At 39.4% G+C, this 15,699-nt stretch overlaps 1 protein-coding gene across 1 annotated transcript in view; it reads left to right on the top strand.

The window, feature by feature from the left end:
- The first annotated feature begins 258 nt into the window (after window positions 1–258).
- The window catches only part of nxph2a (neurexophilin 2a), a 130,093-nt gene continuing 114,652 nt past the window's right edge, over window positions 259–15,699 (top strand). The window contains exons 1-2 of the mRNA XM_020515578.2: window positions 259–364; window positions 494–642. The gene's annotated coding sequence lies outside the window, so the exon portion shown is untranslated. The remainder of the gene's footprint in view (window positions 365–493; window positions 643–15,699) is intronic.

Raw genomic sequence — 15,699 nt, 5'->3', positions numbered from 1 at the left:
TGTGTATCTCTCTGGTTTCAGAGCCAACCACGTGGCGTGTGTCAGAGCCACTAGAGCAAAACTGGGAATCAGCAACATCCCCAGGCTACAAGCAGTCGGATGGTCACATTCACCGGCAAAACCTGAGTGCAGGGCGAGGGAAGACCAAAAACAAACAAAAAAAATAACATAACAAACAACTAGAAAACTCTCTACAAGCACCGAGAAAATAGAAGAGTGAGGAGCGCCGAAAATGTATTAACTAACTTGCTCCGTTCGTGGAACGAGTAGTGAGGATAGCGAGAGAGGAAAAAAAAGCCCTCTAAATATTTTCAAATCTTCAGTCAGATTCAAAGCGGGAGCATTTGTCAAGTTGGAAGTGACGGTAAGACACGCGATTCCCATTGATTGAATTCTTGCTGCTTTTGACGAAGGCTTGAAGTTCACCAGAGAGCAAGGCATTCGGTGTTTCGTTTTGTTTTAAAATCCCTTTCTCCTTCCTTTCTGTGTGCAGGACCCGCTCCTTTTGCCCCTGTCCATTCCTAACACTGGATATATGCGAGAGCCGAGTGAGAGGCAGCACTTCAGAGACAGCAAGCCAGGATGAGGTATCCCGTTCATCATCCGTTCCTTCTCGTTCTGCTTCAGTGTTTCCTTCACACGGTAAGTGCTATTTACACGGTGCTTTTTTTGAGAACTTTCTGGTTTTTTTTAAAAAGAAATCTGAGAGTGTAGGACATTATTCGGCACCAACCAAGGGGCAGGCAGACCAGCGATCGATACTTGAAGTGCTGTTATTGGCTTTGGTGTGGATTCAGTTCCATTAACGGTAAAGTGACTACAGCCCCTGGTGCTGGCCTGGGTGTGAACGTGTCCTCTCTTATCCCCCTGTTCATATCAGGGGCTGGTTAATTCTCACGGAGAACTAGCTGCGGCTCCGGTATGTCACTGGACTGCGGTTAATAACTTGGCGTGAAATAGCGAAAAGGGGGTCGGATATTCTAAATGGCAATGATTAGTGACTGCGAGGGTTCACTGCAAGTTATTTTCAAATAGAGGGTACGCCGTGGAATACTCTCCTAAGAAATGTTTGGCCATGGACTTCCCGGTTTGGCAGCAAGAAAATAATTATCTGGGAATATTGGCCAGCTCCTTCTAACTGTTTAAATCGAACCTCCAGTGACTCGGATCTTTCAATCGGCGAAATGTGTTTTACTTTGTTCAAAGACATGGTCGCTGCTAATTCAGTAATGCAACTTGCAGAGATTAAGCACTCTACTTAAGCACTAGTTTCTGATGTTACAGCAAGGAGTTGATTGATTAGGTTTTGAGCAAGCTTATGTCAGAATCTAATCCGTTTTTGGATTGTGTCAGTGTTGTAATGTTTTCTACTCTGGTGCTTTATCACGGCAATGAATTACAGAGCTGCAGCCGAGAGATAAGGGATCCAGTGCTCCGTGCCGTGCTCTTCCATTCAATAAGCCAGCCTTTTGTTCCAATCTTCTCCACACCAAAGTTTCAAATCAAATTGCTTAAAAATGAGACTTTTTGCAGATACGGACGCATTGCAGACCGAGGCAAGTCTGCGTTTCAAATATTGCCTTTTGGATAATTTCCACACGAGAAATAAATTACTTGCGGATTTAAACCACGTCCAATCTTAGAATACAAGCATCCATCAGTCTAATTCGAAGGCCAGACATTTTCAAGAGACAATCTAAAACTGCAGGTACACCGCTCCCATTGTCTAGCTGTGAAACGATGGTCTAGTGCTAGAAAAGGCCGAAGTTCCCGTAGAACTCATTAACTCCAAGGTACCAGACCTCTTCCCACGCAGGCGTCTCCCAAAGATTTGAATTCCCAAAGTGTGCAACATAACTTGCAGCTTTACGGTTTGAAGTTTCAATTTTCTGGAAGTCGTTTGTCATTTCTATTTATTGCGCATGGATTCATTAGTTAAAGTACCGAAATTTGCTGAATGCAAATACTTGCTTTCAACTTACGAGATGCACGCCCATGGTATATTCTCGGGACAGCGTAGAGAAAAGGATGCAGTGATGAATATGCTACTGCCCACAACTCATGATGCTACACTATTCTAGCTATTTTAAGCCTAATTAAATATAACATTTCAAATGTAAAACCTACAATGCAAGAGATCAAAATGTAACCGATACGTTGCCTGCCGCAGACTAAACCAACAGGGTTTGTGTTGTAAAGGATTTTTTTGAGAACAGCCCGATATTTGTATGCCTAAAACATTGTCGGTTCCTTTTAAACTAGTATATAAGTTGGCGAGGGCTAAGAAATTATGAAATTTCATCAGGGGCATACTTCATTGAACAAGTTGACAATAATCTGACTGGGACTGATGGATGAATTATACTTTAGCGCTACACTTTTCATGGTTTGAACATACGTAACGAAAAAAAAACAAGTTTAGAATTGTTGTACACCATCAAGGGGTTCGTTTTCATTTTTCTTCATCAGTGCAAATGCTAATTAGGCAGTGCCATCCATCTACAGTGACTTGCGGGCAGATTTGTCATGTTGCAGAAATAATTTCTTTCCCAGAGCACTTAAATGAATCTAAACTGCATGTTGGCCGAGTATCATGGTGCCCATTCATCAAACAGTACAGTTAGATGAGAAACTGGTTAATCTGTTGTCGCGGTGGTCTCCATATTTCCTAAATACAAGTAACGTGTTGCTCATTCCCACTTCAGAAAATTTTCCGAAGCCAATAGCCCATTTTGGAGTATGATGGTATTGAAGGTGATAACCTTATCATCACTGATACCTTACTGAACTGGGTGATTGATATGAGCGAATTTTGTTCAGTTGGTGAACTACTCAATCATAAGAAACAAGAAAGCTGAACCCCGGTCCTACCCATGCACGTGGCTCTCTGAGAACCGGCTGTTTGGCGATCAGAAACCTCCAGATCCTATTTTACTTATAGTAATTCCTTATCCTGCCCTCCATTCTGTCATTTAGCCAGGTATGGGACTATTTTGGCATATTAGTATCATCCCAGGTCAGTTTGGTCAACAAAGTAGGACATGTGCACAGAACCTTTCTGATTATATGATTTTTGTATCTCACAGTTCATTTTCCCACAGGGGAGGTACACAATCTTTCTCCAGTAACAATTGCAAATAATAAAAAGTCTTGAAAGGCTGACTATATTTGTAAATTTACCTGAACAATTACATGCTTTAAATATTGATTTTTGATATACATTGTGCTTTTGGGTACAAACTTCAGGCTCTATTTGTCAACCCCAAGCTGCTATGAACAATATCTTCCATTTTCTCTAGCTTGTACTCAAAATCTGATATGTCTGTTGTTAGCAGTTTATAATGTGTGATATAAGTCTGTGGATTTATTTAGCGTTGTAGGAAATCTTTCAACCACTCATCTTTTAAAACTTCAAAGTTGACATGCTAGAATGTCCATTTTGCAAGATTAATATTTGAGAAACAGAACCAATTAATCCTAACATGTCATGAATGTACTACTTTGTGATCACACACAGAGCTTGATACGTGAGATTACCGGAATATTACATCAACTAAATAACTATAATTTATCACTTTAGTTTGGGAAACTTGGTCGGCATGGACAAATTGGACTGAAAGGTCTGTTTCTGTGCTGTATAATTCTATAACTCTGTAATAAAATAAATAGCTTAACATATTTTGATATAGTGATTAATTTCAAAAGTACGTTTGCATCCAAAATGTTTAATGAATAGTAGTCGGTCTAAGGGGTCAGTTACTGAAACTGAGTCATTCTTGAGATGAATGAAATGCAACACAAAAATGTTTACTTGTAATTTATTTACATCTTGGAAAATTCAGAACCACAAAAAAGGTGTACTGATTAAAATATGAATGTGCTGATTTGTTCAGTAGAAAAATCTAAATGTGAGATCAACAGTCCTGAACAAATAATGTAACAAGGCCTCATTCACATGGAAAATTGTGGAATATTGCATTGATTTCAATGTACTTCAGTGGCAAATTTGTAGTAGTTTGCCTCTGGTCTTGGATCATGGAAAATGTGTTTTAGGGATTATTTCTGAAATATATCTACTATAATACTTCTATAATAATTCCAACAACAATGAACTGAGAAGATGTCTTGATATTCATAGATTGTAGCACCCTGGGGACTATTTTCAGTTGAAAAAAAAGCCAACAGTGAAAATGGACCCTGGTGCACCAAAATCTAGATAATTGGATGTCTTTGAAGTAGTTCATTATGGATGTGTGGCATTTTACATTTTCTTATCGGAATTTGCATGCAATTTGCATTACTAGTCTGTTGATTTCACAGCAGCAGCTCTGATGTAGAACAATGAAGCACTAAAATTGAGCGAAAGAGCATTTTGTAATAGTTGCCAACCAATCAGAATCTTTCTTTAAGACTAGCTTTAAGCTAAGTCTATAATCACTTCGTTCAGGAGCAATGATCATTTGTGTGCAGTCTTATATTGAAATTGCCCCTTGCCTTTTTGCATCTAACAGCATTTTGTATATCGTTAAATGTGTTGACTATGGAAGATGAATAAAATAAGGCCTGACTTAGATCCTTTCAAATTACAGGTATTACAAAATATTTTGGAATTGGGCTATTCAAAATAATATTAATATTAATCCCTAAATAATGGTAAAAATGGTAGCTACCATTTAAAGGATGGTTTAAAAAATTCCACTCTATTTTCATCTGATGCAATGAAAGATGTTGCAGAATCTTCATTTGACAAAAATATCCCGTAGTTATTTTACAATTGTTCAAAAAGCATGCCATTTGAATAAAACTTGTAGAAAAATATTCAGGACATCTTTATGGTCACTACTATTTTACATTATCAACAATCTAATAATTAATCAGAAATGAAGAGTTTCAGTATAACATCATGGCACAAGTGATCTTTTTTATTTCATAATTGTGAAATCAAAATGATTACAGATGTGACTGAATATAGCTTGCCTGCTTATCCCATTGATTTGTATCTTGGTAAATAATATTGTTCAATATGTATTGTGGCTGTTCTGGGTGAAAAGAAAATATTGCAAGGTCAGTTATTGATAATTGATATAAACAGCAATATTGTCATTGGATAAATTTTAGATTCTTTTTCCTGATTGCAGGATTTTAAATTACGTTCTACTGTATAAAATGCTTTAATAAATTGCATAGTTGTTGAAATACATGTTTAGCATATGGAACTGATGTATCCTCATGTTTGCAAAATTATCTGTCTGCACCTAATACTAATATTACTATACTGCATCCTGTGCCTCAGCTAACCCATCAAATGCTTAAAACATTCAGAGTTTTTCAGTGCCTGTTCATTTCATTCAAGACATAAAACCCAGAGCATTCTATATTTAACTATTTTTGCTGAATTGTATGTTTACTCGGGGTACTATTTGTTTTAGTATCCCTGGATCACAGCCTCAAAGGCCTTCTGTGCTGTGCTAATCTATGATTTTATTTTCTACAACATTTCTTGCCAAACATTAGTTATTTATTATTGGCCTTATCTGCCCCTCTTTAAATACTTATTTCATTTGTAGACTTTTAAAATAAATTCTAATTATTTAACTTTTAACCAGAGTGATAATCAGTTAGGAACAACATTTTAATTTCTACCTTTTCAATAAGACTGAATTATCTAAAAGCCCAATAACAAAATAAAGTTAATCTACTGGAGCTGGTTTGCAATTTATTTTGTTCTTTCTTAGGGTTTATTTTGGCATTTACTGAGATTAGAGGCTGAGCTTTCAATTGAAGTTTCCAGATATAGAAGAATAGCATTGCAATAGCTTGTTTACATTCCTTTGTTTTCCACCTACATCCTACCACTTGAATAAAATCATTATGTCTTTGCATTATGTTGCCTTAAACTTGCACTCACTAATGAGCTGAGCAGGAATGTTACAAAATATCTTTTTCATAGAGTTGGAGAATCCAGGTTGGTGTAGCTTGATTTTGAATCATTAAACAGGAACAGACTGTGATTGACCTGTAAAATGCCAAAACAAATCAGGACATATGATTGATTCTCACAACCGTACCAATAAACTGGCATTTCATTCTTGATTACATAAGCATTGAACCCTTCATTAAATTTGACAGTTTTATCTCTGTGCTTAAATACTCAACCATTCTTTTATGCAAGACAGTAGAATTGTTCTCATCTGAATTCCACTTGTCTATGGTTACATAGAAGTAATTTTTTTCTGGTTGAAACCTAACCATATCTGATTATAAGTACCTTTGATGGGTAAAGGTAAGGTCATCATTGTTCCAGTAGACCATTAGAGTGCTCTCACATTAGCGAGACAGCTGAAGGGAAGCTTAACCAGAAGGTCACCACACGTCAGGTATGGAGGCCAGATTGAGAAAGCAGGACCTTCTTGGTAATCTCAGCTGGTGCAGGAATTGAACATGTGCTACTGGCATCATTTTGCATTGCAAAACCTAGCCATCCAACCAAGTGAGCTCAGTAAACTTCACCAAGATGTCACTTTTACTTCCACATTTAAATGACTGAGTAAATAACATTAGTAAAGAAAGTGTCCACCAGCTCATAATGCGATGATATTAGTTATTAAAATACTCCCAAAAATCATCCTTGTATCACTTAGTACAAGCTATCAATGCCATAATAGGTATTTTTCCTGGTTTTTGTGCTGCTTCAGAGCAGTATACACACAGATTTATTTCTTTTTGACTCCCTGTATTTTTGCATTAGAATTGTCTCTTTTTTTCTACAACCTCCTACTCAAATCCTGGTGCTTCATGCTAGTTTCATGGTCGCCAGCAACCTCCCATAGCAAGTTACAGTTGTTTATCTGTAAACTCGAGTGTCGTTACATGTCAAACCCATTCATAACATTGATGTCCACTTCCAATTGGCCGCTTTCCAATTCAAATTAGATAGTGGATAATGATCAGGTCTTGGAACATTGGCTAAGTTTTCTTTCTTTTCCTTTCCTAACATTGAGCACAAAGGTTAACCATAGTGCTTCCATACATACTGAAGTTGAGACCACTTGTATCAGCAAATACTAAGGGGTATAGGTTAAGGTGAGTGGGGAGAAGTTTAAAAGTGATATGTGAGGCAAGTTTTTTTTTCTTTTTAAACAAAGTGGTAGATACCTGGAACTGACTTTTGCCATGACTCTGATCCTATTCTCCTTTGTTTAATCCTATGGTGTACAATTAAGTAAATTGTTTTATTTAAGAATGTGCTGACATCAATTACTTAGATTAAAAAAATCCATGAAAACAAGTTATAAAATGAAACACTTGCATAATTCAGCAACATCAAAATCAATGAAACTTTATAATTTTATTAACAGTCTCATCAATTGGGAACTACTGATTCCTTGAGGGTGTAAATTGTATTAAATAACAGTGCAACACCTGAAAAGTGAGAATTACTCACTAAATTTTGTCAGCTTTCCATATCTCAATGTCAGCCCCTCAGTAGCTGGCTACAATAACATATCTGAACTGATGAGTTGTGGAAAGGGATATAAAGAGCAACACATCTCCAGAGATCAAGGCTTACTTGTCAATTCTCACTTATTTGCAGTAATTCTCAATAAATTTGGTTTAAATCTGCAGTTTATTTTGATGTAACCGTATAAAATAAACATTGATCTATATGTTTAAATAGGTTTATGATCAGCTTCCTTCTTTACAATCACCAGTATAACTCAGAACAGTTTCTGATCTTGGCTGTGATTGCAACAGGATGTAAAGTGCAAACAGCTAGCCAATCACTTTATGAGATCCACTGTCATAGAGAATACAAGCAAAGTGATGAAAGTTAAAATTCAGTTTGCATTTTAATGTTTACTTAGGAATCTACTTGAAGGATCATTAATTTGAATCAATAATTCAGAACTACAACAGTAGACTTTTGACAAAAGTAGAATTGAAACTTGGCTCATAGTTAATTTTCACAGCAACTAGAGTTACTTCTTCATTAAGTTATCATTAATCATTAATCACAAATTAAAACACTGACAGAATAAAATTGGGCCAAAATTTTTCTGGAGCAGGGCATTCGTGGTTGGACATTTAGACTTTTAAAACCCCCATCCAGATCGACATCCAACCTGAACCATTACCCCTTTGCCCACTATCAAGATAGCAAGGGTTCCCATTGAACTGGATGCCATATAAACACAGTGGCTACAACAGCAGGTCAGATGCTAAGAATCCTGCAGCAAATAACTCATCTGAATCCCAAAAGTTAATCCTCCAACTACAGGCACAGATTAGAGGTGTGATGGAAGACAGGCATTTGCCTGGGTGACTGCATCTCCAACAACACTCGTGAAGCTCAACGCCACCCAGGACGAAGTAGTCCACTTGCTATGCTCCAAGGCTCTTTAGATATCACTTTCAAAACCCACGACTATAATCATCCACAAGGATAAGGGCAGCAGATACATGAAAACACCATCACCTACAAGTTTCACTCCAAGTCAACATCCTGACTAAGTCTATTAGATCAAAGTGTGCTGGTACCAGTGCCTAAATAATGCATACTGTCACTAATGTATTCATCGTTCAGTAAGTTCAAAGGAATCATCCTAACTTGGTAATACATTGTTGTTCCTTCAGTGTCACTGGGTCAACCTCTTGGCACTCCATCTCCAACAGCATTATGGACCTACCTACACTGAATGGACTGCAGCAGTTTAAGAAGGCGGCACATCACTACCTTCTCAAGAACAACCAGGGTCAGGCAATAAATGTTCACCCAGCAATGCCCAAATTTCATGAATTTAAAAAAAAAATCTCTTGGGTGCATGACATTTTTGAAAATGAGCTAGTAATGGTGTGGTAAGAGTAAAAGTCCATCTGGGAATTTTGTTCCAGAAATAAACTGAAGACAGACTGATGAATGAATTAAAAGTGGGTGATTGAATATGAAATCTGGTACATAAAGAGATGGAGAGCAAGGGAAAGCAAAATGGATTAGGAATGAGAGATAGAAAGAGAAAATAACAAAACTAATTAGAAGTTTAAAATTTGACATTAAGACCCCCCCCCGACCCCGCAAACACCGTTTCATTTCACTATCTGGAGAAGTGAGACTTCATGCTCTTATTAGTTTACTTTCTGACCAAGAGACGTTGATTGACTGTCATTGATAATTATTGTATCATTCAGAGTTACCTTCACTTTAATTATTAGACTGAGCTCTCTTTGGCAATTTTAATGAGCAATTACTTTGGAAGTGCTACATGATAAAAAGCACAAGAAGGTTAAGGACGAGGTGTACTTTGTGAAACTGCAATTTAGCATTATCCACAATTCACAGGTTTATTTCTTAATCCTCTGAATTTACCAAATGATGAATATATTAATAACAGTATGCATCATCCAGATACTGGTACTTACCAGCAGACTCTGACGCAATAGATTTAGTTCAGTGCTGGATATCTGCTAACACTTGAGTCCAAATCTGGTTCTCTAATACATACCCAGTGCAAATTGTCACTAGTTGCTGCTTCACAAGTCTCTCACCCTTAATCTCCTTGTTATTTTCATGAAATTGTGTTTCACAGGATCACAGAATTGTTACACCACACAGGAAGGCCATTTGGTCCATAGCAGCTGCAGCTGTACCAGCTCTCCAAAATGAGTATTTCATGAAATGTCCTCTTGCCTTCCCTCGATACCTACACGCTGTCCTTGTTCAAATAGCAATCTTTCTGTTGAACATAGCAATTGAACCTGCAGCCACTGCACTCACAAGCAGTGTATTCCAGACCTCAACAATTCACTGTTTTCTCCGTATTGTTTTTGATTCTTCTGCCAATCATTTTAAAGCAGCAGCCTCTTGTTTTGAATCCTTTCATATTTGGGAACAGTTTCTCCCTATCTACGCTGTCTAAGCCTTTCATGATTTTGAATATATCAGATCCTGCCTCACCCATCTCTTCTTCAGGTTATATCCCAAACTGAAGTTCCTAATCCCTTGTAAAACTCTCCTCAGTGTCTTTACATCCTTCCTAAAGTGTAGCACACAGAACTGGAAGCAGTGCCTCAGCTGAGGCCAAGTTTGAATCTTATATAAGTTCAACATATCCTCCTTGCTGTTGTACTCTATGTCCCCGTTATCAGAGCCTGAGATTTTTAATAATCATTCTATCAATCTGTTCTGCTGCATGCACATATACACCCAGCTCAATCTGCTGTTGCAACCATTTAGAGTTCTGTCTTTTATATTGTGTTCCCATGTTCGTTCTACCCAGATGAATCACCTCACATTTCTCCACATTGAACTTCATCTGCCACATGTCTGCTCATTCCACCACTTCTCAATGTCCCTTGAAGTTCTCCACAATCATCCTGAAACTTTGCAATGCCTTGAAGTTTTATATCATTCATAAAATGTTGTAGTTGCACACTGTGTACCAAGGTGTAAGTGATAAAAGTGTATCAGGAAATGTGAAAGCCCAACATAAACTCCTCAACAACTGCACTGCACACCTTCTTCCAGAAAAGAAACATTCATCAACCACGAGAGATAGTATGAACTGCCGATGCTGCAGTCAGAGATAACACAGTGTGGAGCTGGAGGAACACAGCAGACCAGGCAGCATCAGAGGAGCAAGAAAGTTGACATTTCACATCAGGACCCGTCTTCAGAAATGGGGAGGAGGAAGGGAGCTCCGAAATAAATAGGGAGAGGAGGGGTGGGGCTGGGGAAGGTAGGTGGGATGGTGATAGGTAAGTGCAGGTAGGCGGTGGTGCGGATTGGTCAGTGAGGTGGGAGGAGCGGATAGGTGGGAGAGAAGATGGGCAGGTTGTGTCAGGTCAAGGAGGCGGGGATGAGAGGGAGGGTTGGTCATGGGATGAGGCTGGGGGTGGGGGGCTTTGGAAACTGGTAAAGTCCACATTGAGACCATTGGGCTGTAGGCTCCCAAGGCGGAATATGAGGTGCTGCTCCTCCAGTTTCCGGGTGGCATTGTTGTGACACTGGAGGAGGCCCAGGATGGACATGTCACCCAAGGAGTGGGAGAGGGAGTTGAAATGGTTCACGACAGGGCAGTATTGTCGTTTGTCACAAACAGAGTGCAGGTGCTCTACAAAACGATCTCCGAACCTCCGCTTGGTCTCACCGATGAAGAGGAGGCTACATCGGGAGCAGCAGATACATTAGACCACATTAATGGATGTGCAGGTGAACGTCTGTCTGATTTGAAAAGTTTGTTTGGTGTCTTGGATGGAGGTGAGAGGGGAGGTGTAGGGCCAGGTGTAGCACCTCCTGCAGTTGCAGGGAAAGGTGCCGGGGGTGGTGGGGATAGTGGGCAGTGTGGAGCGGACGAGGGCGTCGTGGAGAGAGTGGTCCCTATGAAAGGCAGATAGGGATGGGGAGGGAAATATATCCTTGGTTGTGGGGTTGGATTACAGGTGGCGGAAGTGGCAGAGAAGGATATGTTGAATACAGAGATTAGTGGGGTGATATGTGAGGACAAGAGGGACTCTGTCTTTGTTTTTGTTGTGGGGAGGGGATGTGAGGGCAGAGGTATGGGAAATGCAAGAGATGCGGTCGAGACCATTTTTGACCACCAAAGGGGGGAAGTTATGGTCCTTGAAATAAGAGAACAGCTGGGATGTTTGGGAGTGGAATGCCCCCTGTTGGGACCAGATGCGGTGGAGGCAGAGGAATTGGGAGTAGGGGATTGCATACTTGCAGGAAGGTCGGTGAGAGGAGGTGTAGTCTAGGTAGCTGTGGGAGTCAGTGAGCTTGAAATAGATGTCAGTTTCAAGGCGGTTATCAGAGATGGAGACAGAGAGGTCCAGGAAGGAGAGAGAGGTATCAGAGATGGTCCAGGTGAACTTGAGGTTAGGGTGAATGGTGTTAGTAAAGTGGATGAACTGTTCAAGCTCCTTGTGGGAGCACGAGGCAGCACTGATACAGTCATCAATGTAATGGAGGAAGAGGTGGGGGATGGGGCCAGTGTAGGTATGGAAGAGGGACTGTTCCACGTATCCTAAAAAGAGGTAGGCATAGCTTGGGCCCATGGGAGTTCCCATGGCCCTACCGTTAGTCTGTAGGAAGTGGGAGGAGTTGAAGGAGAAGTTGTTAAGGGTAAGGACGAGTTCGGTGAAGTGGATGAGGATGTCGCTGGAGGCGGACTGGTTGGCCCTGTGGGAGAGGAAGAAGAAGAGGGCTTTTAGGTCATCTGCATGGGGAATGCAAGTGTACAGGGACTGGATGTCCATAGTGAAGATGAGGTGTTGGGGGCTAGGGAATTGGAAGTCTTGGAGGAGGTGGGGGTGGGGTGGGGAGTGTTGGGTGGTGCCCAGGAGGCTAGGGTGTGTTGGAGGTGGGAGAAGGGTTCTGTAGAGGGTAGATTAGATTCGAGGTTAGAAGCCCTCCGCTTCTTCCTGCCCCGCAGGCCCAACTAGTCCTCCTCACCGACATCCTCATCCGCTTCACCAAATTCGTCCTTACCCTTAACAACTTGTCCTTCAGATTTGTTTTCTTGAACTACTGCAGTTTATCTGAGATAGGTACACCCACAATGCTGTTACAAAGGATTTCCAGTATTTTGACCCAACGAAAGGAGAAGAATGATGATATATTTCCAAATGAGGATGTTAAGTGACTTGGAGATGAACTCAAAAATGGTCATATTCCCATGTATCTGCTGCCCTTCTTCTCAATGGTAAGCATCATGAGTTTGAAAGGTGCTGTTGAAGGAGCCTTAGTGAGTTTTGGCAATGTATCTTGTGCCATGTCAGTGATGGAGCAAGAAAACATTTGTGGATGGGGTGCCAATTAATTCAGTTGCTTAGTCCTGGGTGGTGTCAAGCTTTTTGAGTGTTAATGGGGCTGTACTAGTCTGGTCAAATGGGGAGCATTCTATCACACTCGTGATGTGTTTGTTGTAACTGGTGGACAGGTTTTGAAGAGTTAGGAAGTGAATTGCTTGCTGCAGGATGGCTAGCCTATGTCCTTTTGTTATGTGGCTTGTAACAAATGCCTTTTGGACGTCTATGTACATCAATCAACAGAATCAGCCTCAAATAACTGCAACAACTTAGTTAAACATGGATTTTCTTTTAAGGAAAAAATCATGTTTGCTTTCTTTAATTAAATTCCATGTGTCTAGTACTCATTAAGCTTATTACAAATTATTGTTTCTGGATATTTTCCCACCACTGAAATTAAGATGACTGGTCTGTAATTTCTGGGCTTGTCTTTGCACTCTTTTTGCACTTTTGTTTCCCATTAAAATGATCATAGAATGGTTAGTCTAGTAATTAATAATGTAGACAGCTTTTAATGATGCAGCAGCTATCAACAACTGTGATTCAATCTCCGTTTTCCAGGCTGAGAACGGAGTTTGGGGTCTCATTCCTTCAGGCTGTGAATTGTTGTTTGTTTCCAAAAGTTGCAGTGCACTGTAATAGAGATTTCTTTTCATACTTTCCAATTATCTGAAGTAGAAATCTCCATTTGTTGCTGCAGGCTATTTCAAGAAGTCATACAGCATGTATATCTCCCTTTTTTAGGAAACAGTAGATTGTAGTTGACAACCAGTATATGGGAATCCTGAATACAATATTTCTTATACTTCTTTTGCCTGTCCTACTAGTTTCTTCCATTTACAACTTTCCACTTCAGCTGTTTAGTGAGGGGCACTGACATAACATGAGCACATTGGTTAATGGTGCGTTGGTTGCTTTCTGAATTTGAGGGATAAACCCACATATTTTTATTCATCCTTGATAATCTTGCTGTGCTCTCCCCACCAGCAATTTTGGAACTCTCACTGATATATTTAATTCTTTTTTCACAGACTTAAGGTCTGATTGAATGGGGTATGTTTAAAAATGTAATTCATCATGAGAATAGAAGTCTTCCATTATATCGTGGCAGCACAATGCATGTACGCCGACATTATGTTATGTGCTGAATATAACACTACATTTACTAATTACTAAATTGTAGAATTCCTCCTTCAAGTTCCACTTGTACACTTTTCGTTCTTGACTGTCAGATGGTTTCTGTTAATGCTCCAATTTTTCCAAAGAGGTCTGTGAGAGTCACCTAGCATTTGATTTTGCTCTGTGTACGCCTGCTATATATTTTCTCTCATTATTATTCTAGGAGAACACAGTGCTTGTGAATGTAGCCTGGAAACCTTTCAAAAATAAGCTGCACTGAAATCCTATGCTTATGATTAGAGATAAACAAGAAACTGCTTGAGTAATAGTCAGACGAGGACTAAATGTCAGAACAGTACTTTCATTATTCTCACAATACTTCATCATGTCTTGTATTCAGAGTTGGATTCCATTGTTTATTTTAACTTATACTTCTCAACATAGAATAATGAAGAGCTATTATAAGACAGTATTTTCATTTATATCAAAAAAAATTCCCAAATATTTCTCCTGCCATTCTTTAGACATTCTGTTGTAATCATTGATCCGACTTAGCATGACAGTCAAAACATTGCAGTCAACGAAATTTATGCCCATCAACTCAGAGGCAATCACCCACACATCACTCATCTCTCTCTTGATTTTTTCTCTTCCCTGTAAGGTGATTCAAATGGGCATCTGACCCATTCCAAACCACTAAGCAAATGCCTCAATAAAACATCAAAAGAAGATATCAGTGAATATAATAATTATGAAAATAACTAACCCAATGTAATTAGACACTAGTGAAAAGTTTGTTATAAGTTCCGCTGATACAGAAACAAATTCAAGAATTAATTATTTCAAACAGACCATTAAATTGCCGTACCATCACTTTTTAGTTTACTGCAGTTGAAGGTGATGTGACACAGTGAAACTGAAGGTGAGAAATAGCAAAAAATACACTTCTTTCTTCATTGTTGTCATGATTGTGTCTCCAGAGACCATACCAATTAGTTAGTTCTGGAGACCTGGTTTGGGGGCATTATTTGCTGATTCCACTCTCAACCCTACTCCAATGCGAGCATGAAGGGCAGACAGATGCTTGAGAATAAACTGTAAGCACACTGTCAGTTGGTAGAACTTAACAAGATAACAAAAATTCATAAATTGACAAAATTCAGCTTAGGGTAAAATATAAAATTCTATTATTTTAGGTTATAATGCAGTACTATTTGTTTAATTTTATGCAATAGTTTGATTCTATTCTGGTATAGGAAGGATGTTGTTCAACTTGAAAGGGTTCAGAAAAGATTTGCAAGGATGTTGTCAGGGTTGGAGGGTTTGAGCTATAGGGAGAGGCTGAATAGACTGGGCTATTTTCTCTGGAGTGTTGGAGGCTGAGGAGTGACCTGATAGAGGATTATAAAATCATGAGGGACATGGATAGGATGAATCGTCAAGAGGTCTTTTCCCCAGAATAGGGGAGTCCAAAACTAGAGGGCATAAGTTTAAGGTTAGAGAGGAAATATTTGAAAGGGACCAAAGAGGCAACTTTTTTTATGCAGAGGATGGTGCATGTATGGAATGAACTACCAGAGGAATTGTTGGAGGCTGGTACAATTACAATATTTAAAAAGCATATGGATCGGTATATGAATAGGAAGGGTTTGGAGGGATATGGGCCACGTGCTGGCAAATGGGACTAGATTAATTTAGGATATCTGGTCAGTGAGGACGGTTTGGACCAAAGGGTCTGTTCCTGTGCCGTATATCTGTATGACACTATGATTATGA

Source organism: Rhincodon typus, chromosome 7 (genome assembly GCF_021869965.1).
Source record: "Rhincodon typus isolate 14 chromosome 7, sRhiTyp1.1, whole genome shotgun sequence".
Lineage (NCBI taxonomy): Eukaryota > Metazoa > Chordata > Chondrichthyes > Orectolobiformes > Rhincodontidae > Rhincodon > Rhincodon typus.
Note: the sequence above shows the minus strand (reverse complement) of the source record. Positions and strands in the feature narration are given on the sequence as shown.